Source organism: Montipora capricornis, unplaced genomic scaffold, assembly GCF_036669925.1.
Source record: "Montipora capricornis isolate CH-2021 unplaced genomic scaffold, ASM3666992v2 scaffold_478, whole genome shotgun sequence".
NCBI lineage: Eukaryota > Metazoa > Cnidaria > Anthozoa > Scleractinia > Acroporidae > Montipora > Montipora capricornis.
In genome coordinates, this window is record NW_027180215.1 from 32,501 (window position 1) to 40,000 (window position 7,500).

The window sequence follows — 7,500 nt, forward strand, 5'->3', positions numbered from 1 at the left end:
TTCCCTCCAAAGAGGAGTGTGGAAGACATAAAACGTGCTACACGGGAGACTGGTGAAGGAACACATATCCCCACACCGCACCGGTTAGGCCTTTCTGGTAGTTCCAGTCTCCATGCAGCCTCCCATGCAGACAGTAATCCCGTGGGTCTCTGCGTGGGAACTCGAGGCCACGGACTGAAGAAACATTTTGTCATATTGTGGGGAAGCATCCTTTTTGTCCAGCATGTGTCGTTTTCATACAGAGGATTTTCTGCCAAGTCTGTAAAGGAGTAGGATTTTGACGAATGGCGCCCTTGGTACGTGATCTGAGTTATGGAGGTTTTTGCATGGTCGCAGTAGTCACTGCGGTAGTTCTTTCTAAACGTGTAATCTGGTCGATTCCTTTGTCGTGAGTGACGCTTTGAATATGTTTGATATCATTGACATCGGGTTGTAACATAACGACGTTTTTCCGCCATGGAAAATTCTCTTATTCAAAAGTTCAATTTTATAACGACGCCAATGTTTGCCATGATTGTCATGGCAAAGCTACTTGTTTGTTTGGAAATCTATCTTGAGTTGTGTCCCACAGGGGTCATACCAATAATGGAGTAACTGCAGAATACCTATCAAACATGATAATGTAATGGATTTGATGATAAAAATTACGGGCAGAAACATACTTATATTAAAGACAACGTTTTGGTGTCCTGATGACACCATCATCAGGTCAAATATAATATTTTACAGATAACTCGAATATTGGTGTTCAAGATTAAGTTCAAAGTCCCTAGAGGCTAGGTGAAAAATTTTGCCTTTATCGAGTCACTTTGGATATTCAGACACGGTTTGTGCTAGTGAATAAGGAACATTTTATACACAAGACAATCAAATTTGCATGAGCATTTCTTAAGAATGCGAAACATGTCAGATGTTATTGTTCTTGATTGATGTTGACTTTGGCTGTGATTGAATATCGAACCAGATCTTTTATGCTCATCGATCCGTTGGTAGAGAATGCGTGTAACCAACATAGCTGGCATCACACCAGCCACATTCAAATTTGATTGTCTTGTGTATGAAATGTTCCTTATTCGCGAGCACAAACTGTCTCTGAATATCCAAAGTGACTCGATAAAGGTAAAACTTTTCACCTAGCCTCTAGGGACTTTGAACTTAATCTTGAACATTAATATTCAAGTTATCTGTAAAATATTATATTTGACCTGATGATGGTGTCATGAGGACACCAAAATGACTATGTTGTCTTTAATAAGTATGTTTCTGCCCGTAATTTTTATCATCAACTGCAGAATACCCTGCCATTTTAAAGCTGCATCTCACAGGAGGCTGGATACGCAGATATGCAGTTGAAAATACCACTCCTCCCCAAGTAAACTTCTAGGTACATGTATATTGTGATGTGAATACGCGGATACGCAGTCGAAAATACTACCCCTTCCCAAGTAAACTTCTGACTATATTGTGAAGTGGACAAGCGGATACGCAGTCGAAAATACCACTCCTCCCCAAGTCAACGTCTATATATATTGTGCGAACCGAACCACAAAATTTCGCGAGAGTGCTTATGTTTAATCACTGAAGGGAGTATTTACTATGCTTAATCAGTAAACGAATGCTTTCTTCTTCACACGATCTCGTGAAAAGTGCAGTTAACGGAACCACAAAATGAAGGCTAAAATTCTACGAGAGTGTTTAGGCCTAATCACTGAAATGAGCGCTTAGGCTTAATCAGTAAATGAGTGCTTTCTTCTTCACACGATCTCGTGAAAAAGTGTAGTTAACCGAAGCGTAAAATAAAAGCTTAAATTCTACGAGAGTGCTTAGGCCTAATCACTGAAACGAGAGCTTAGGCTTAATGAGTAAACGAGTGCTTTCTTCTTAAGAGTTAATCTTTTCAGGGCACAAAAATCTGATAAGTGACATCACCACATACAAAATTAGCTCAGAACGTAGCGTATATAAGTTTGAGTGTAAAAGGAACACTTAGTTTTGTTAAGCGAAGGGTAGGGAATGTGAATATTTACAGTAACATGTAGTTTCAAAAAAGTTAGATTTGCAGCCATTAAAGAGCTTGCCTCATTGTTAGCGTACTCTTTGGCTGACTCCCTTGATCACGGTCTATATTATCTTCTTTTGTTTACCCACGGGATCTAATCATCCGTCGCATAGCTTTGCACTAGATAAATACTTAATGATTATTTTCTTTTAAGCGGTCCTGGTTAAGTGATAACAAATTCGATAAAATTACCCGCGGTTGGATTATTGTTTGCTTGTGTCGGGTGAGTGGTTTAAAGAACGAGGTATGTTACAGGTGTATCATGGCTTGCTTATCGCGGGATTGTTACTTAGTTACTTACTGTAGCTTTAGTTGAAATTTGCCTAATACTTTGATCGCAATCTTTGCTGGTCTCGGTTCCATGCTTTAAAGAACGAGAAATATAATATTTGTAGCTTGCTTTTCTCGGGAACTTTGAATTTTGCTTATACGACAGAGCATTTTGAAGTATGTTACACGAAGTTCGTATCCAGTTCCCATGTGTGATGTCCGCGTATCCACGTATCCGGGTATCCATGTTTTCCACTGCGTATCCGCGTATCCACTTCACAATATAGTTAGACGTTTACTTGGGGAGGGGTGGTACTTTCGACTGCGTATCCGCGTATCCAGCCTCTTCAGAGGTGCAGCTTCAAAATGGCAGGGTATTCTGCACTTAAGCCCCAATAATATGCAGCTATATGATTCAGATACTACGGAAACTACTGATCTGTGGAATTAATTGCCAGGAATTTACCTGTCTCTGCCGCCCACCTTCGCTTGTAAATACATGTACCGTATTTACCCGTGTATAATGTGCGCCCGTGTATAATACGCACCCCAATTTTGGACTGCATTTTGAAAAAAAAAGTTAGAGCAAAAAGCAGAGAAATTGTTCATGCAAAACTAGTGTGAAAAAAAGCCATTTCCTGGATAAGAAAATTTGTTCCGCTACATACAACAGTAAAGTAAATAAGCCTATGTAAAGTGTTTAAAAACTGAAACCTTTATACAAACTTTAACTCGTAGTCACAATCGAACAGCACTTTTAGCTCTCGCACAAGATTTGTCATCGACAAGTTCATCTTGTTGTCCGTCCCGAAGATCGTCTTGTGTGTTATCAAGGTTTTTTTACTACTCCATATTTGACAAAATACAACTCAATCATCTCTTCAGGCAGAACTGAGGTCAATCCGCCAAGAATTACTGCTAAATTGGTGTTTTCTCTGTAAATGATGCTTTCAAGCTTTCCGTCACACGAGCTTCGAAAGCATAAATAAGCAGGCTTCTTCGTCTCCCCAGTCCCAACACGTGGAGCACGCCAAACTCTTCATTCCTTCGGCATCCAGTCGGCCTTTCTCTTGGGCGTCGCTGATAACCCTGTGCTTGTTTTCAACTTTAGGCACCGCTTTCCTCATGAAAGTCATCATTAATTTTGATCCATCACCAGCACGCGCCAACAAAACAGTTGCGTGACATTAATTTTCTTCTCTGCGGTGTAATGTTGATCATTCGGTTCGGCGGCATATCGAAGATCAGTGGCGTTTTGTCCATATTTCCAGTAACATGTAGTGGGTAGTTGTGTTCTTTGCAAAGTTTTATAATATAACAGTGTGAAATCGGATGATCTTCAGCGAAATTAACGAGCGTTATTTATCAGACCGGCATTGTAAAACTCCAGGGAGTTTCGTGGCCATTTTGATGTTTCAGTTTATCGCTCTAAAGTGAAGGATATGTTGTTCAGTTGTTCATTTAAACAGAAAGGTTAATTTATTAGTGGATCTTGGTCAAGCCTTTTACTTTTCAATCAAAAACCAATGCGTCTTTGTTTTTATGCTAATGAGGGACGCGCGTCTAAAACATTGGATTCCGTGTATAATACGCATCTCAATTTTCGGAGCTGTTTTAGCTGAAAAAAAGTGCGTATTATACACGGGTAAATACGGTAGTTCAAATTCTTAAGAGGTATTGGCAGAACTGAGCACATGTGGCAGGCTCTATAACTCGGAGAAGACCTTTGAGAATGAAGATTATACAAGACAATGTTGGAAAAGAGAGAGACTTCACCACAGGTTTCTCCGTAGGAAAATTTTAAAACATATTTTTCCATTGTTGCAGTCGTTCCAGTACACCTTAAGCCTGTGGGAAAGGAGTTTCATCAAAATGTTTAATGAGAGTGGGCGGAGCAGTGACTCGGTAATTTGGGCCCTGTTCCACAGATCGGTTGTTTTCATAGTAAGGATCCAGTGATTTTGGAAGCAAGGTTACAGAAAGACCTCAGAATTGTGGATGAATGGTTTACAAATAATGGTATATGACTGTTGATGCGAGGAATTATCAGGCCATGATTTTAGGTTCTTCAGCCCATAATTTCAAGTTTACCGCAAATGGCTTCTCAATATAAATTTATGACAGCATTGGCCTACATGTACTTGGACTGACTGTTGATAGAGACTTGATTTGTCACACATACAGTACATGTATACATGTATCAAAATTGTGTTTGAAAATTAGGAATCAGGTTTCTGTTGTATCTCACTTTAAAAATCTCATGCCCATAGATGCAAGATGCATGTTGTATAAAGCATTTATTTTTATTTTAGAAAGATTTTAAACATGCAAAAATCATTCATCTGTACAAGGGGAAGGGTGAGCATGCCAATTGTAACAATCATCGTGGCATTCCCTACTACGTATTGCTGGCAAGATCTTAGCACATGTAATAGTCAGATGTGCCTCTGTCTTTGCAGATGAGGTGAATCCTGAAAGCCAGTGCAGATACAGGGGGAACTGTGGTACAGTTGATACATGTATGCTTTTTGCTGCACGTCAAGTGCAAGAGAAATGCAGAGAGCAGCAACAAGACCTTTAAATAGTGTTTGTTGACCTAACAAAGGCCTTCGACTCGGTGAGTTATGCAGGACTTTGGAAACTCCTTCAGTGAGTAGGTTTTCCTGTAGTAAAGCTTATAAACATTCAATCTTTTAATGATGGCATGACAGCAAGTGTTGTTGAGGGTGGGCAAACTTCCAACAGCCAGCCTCAATCTCAAATGCAATCAACAAGTATTTCTGTAATATTCCTCTTGAACTTGCATCCACATTGCCAAAAGTGAATTGAAGATTTTCTACCTATATGAATAGGAAAAAACGATGTGTCAGTTTACAGAAGTAAATGAAATTGAGGTATTCTTACTGTTGGGTGCTATTGATACTAAGAAATCTTTTGGCCGTGATAATTAGGTTCACCCATTATTATTATCGTCTGGCTCCAGTTGTTCAAACAAGGGATAGAACTATCCACCGGATAAATCACTATCCAGCAGATAAACACTAGCAAAACCGATTGAGTTATCCAGTGGATAGTGATTTATCCGGTGGATAGGGCTATCCATTGTTTGAACAACTGGGGCCTGGTGCGTTTGAAATATTTAGGCCACTGACTCATATCATAAATCTGTCTATTAAATTTGGAGTGTTTCCAGATAGCTCGCTCCGCTTGCAATAATAATTTTACTGACCAATATCAATACTTTTGGCACTAAGTAAATATTTGAGAGATGCATTCTTAATCAATTAGCCTTTTATTTTGCTACTGAAAATATTCTGGTGTCTAACCAATATGGCTTTAGTTCTGGAAAGTCTACAGTTGACTGCTTAGTACATGTAGATTTAATAGATGAAATTACCAAAGCCCTTGATGAAGAATGTTATGCAGTGTCTCTGTTTCTAGATCTAAGTAAAGCGTTTGATACGATCAATCACTCTATTATTTCTTGTTATCAAAACTTGATCTATATTGTATGTGGGAGGCAATGCAAATCAGTGGTTTACAGTCCTATTTAAGGATGGTACCTTTCGCCCCAGTTTATGATTATGCAGAAAATGTAGATCTTAACAAGTGTTATTGAAATCCAAAAAGAAAATTGGGGGTAACCACGCATTTTTCAAAGATAATTGATGAATAATATTTGTAAAAAGCTTTAAAATACAAAGCAATGTATGGCGTTCTTTCTCAAATTGAAGCTTAATTATCTCTCAAAAAATAGATGGTTACCCCCTATTTTCTCTGTGGATACCAAGAGTACTTACTAAGACCTACTTTCTCCGGATAGTTTTAAACCGCGCAAAAATATCCCTGTATTAATAAGCACCACCCATAGGAAAGCCGAGTATCTCGAGATGTGCAGATACGTATGCGCAATAACAATAGTAGGCGGCCCAACCTTAAGGAAAAGAAAGCAAAAGGTGTTTACTAATGGTGTTGAATCAGATCTTCTTTTAATAAACTCAGGTGTACCTCAGGGTTCCGATTTTGGGTCCTTTTCTTTTCCTTTTTTACGTAAATGATCTTGTTAATGCAACTAACTACTTCTCTATAAGATTATTTGCTGATGATATGTCCTTAACTGTGACTGGTAAGGATTTAGATATACTATTTAAACAAATCAATTCTGAATTGCCAGCTATTTGACTGGTTGTGCTCAAATAAGTTAACCCTAAATCTAAGCAAGGCAAAATACTTGGTTTTCCAGCCATGTTAAAAAATCAATTGTAATTAATATATCCTCCTCTCAAATTAGCAGATTAGTATCTCAAGCAGTCTTATAATATCAAATATCTAGGATTAAATGATTGTTTCCTATCTTGGCACAATCATAATTATTGATTATATTAGTAGTAAAATCAGTAAAAGTGTAACCGTAAACGACATGTAACTACGCTATCCTTGAAAAGTATTTATTTTGCACTTGTTTATTCATTCTTAACCTACGGTTGTGTACTGTGGTTAATAACTACAAAGCGCCATTATCACAATGGGCCATTTCCAAGTTGCCGTTTGTCTCAGTTTCGAAGTGAGTCTCGTTGCTCAACTATTGTAAGGGAAATGAGTTTGATTTGCATTAAAGAATATGCGGCAACTCATTTCCATTTAAATGGTTGTGCACCAGGACTCGCTTTGAAACTGAGGAATGCAGCATTTCGGAAATGGGCTATTGGTTAAGTTACAAAACAAAGCTGTCAGAATTATCAACAATGCACCACTTAGTGATCATAATTATTACCCCCACTATGTAAACCTTGGTCTAATTAAGCTTCCCGACATTGTTTAGTTGAATACCGGTCTACTAATTTATTCATGATCACATTATAGCTAAAAAACCCTCAAATTTTACTCTGTTCTTTGTATCTGAGAAACATAATTATGACACTAGAGGTGCATCCTCTCAACATCTAAGCCCTTGTTCCTTTAGAATAAATATGAGGAAATTTTGTCCAGTAATTATTGGATGTTATTATTGGAATGATATCCCTAGATCTAATTTAAGCCAATGAGACAATTACGGTATTTAAAAAGGCACTCTCTTGGCATTATCTTGCTCAGTGTTGATCACTCCCATATTTACTCTTACATGTACATCTTACATGTATGTGTACTAGCTGCTTGAGTGTTTTTTCTCA

The 7,500-nt window shown here is 38.2% G+C and overlaps 1 protein-coding gene across 1 annotated transcript in view; it reads left to right on the plus strand.

Annotated features, from left to right (window-relative positions):
• Positions 1-162: 162 nt before the first annotated feature.
• LOC138036349 (NLR family CARD domain-containing protein 3-like) overlaps positions 163-7,500 on the plus strand; it is a 51,395-nt gene continuing 44,057 nt past the window's right edge. The window contains 2 exon segments of the mRNA XM_068882667.1: positions 163-296; positions 4,789-4,946. The gene's annotated coding sequence lies outside the window, so the exon portion shown is untranslated.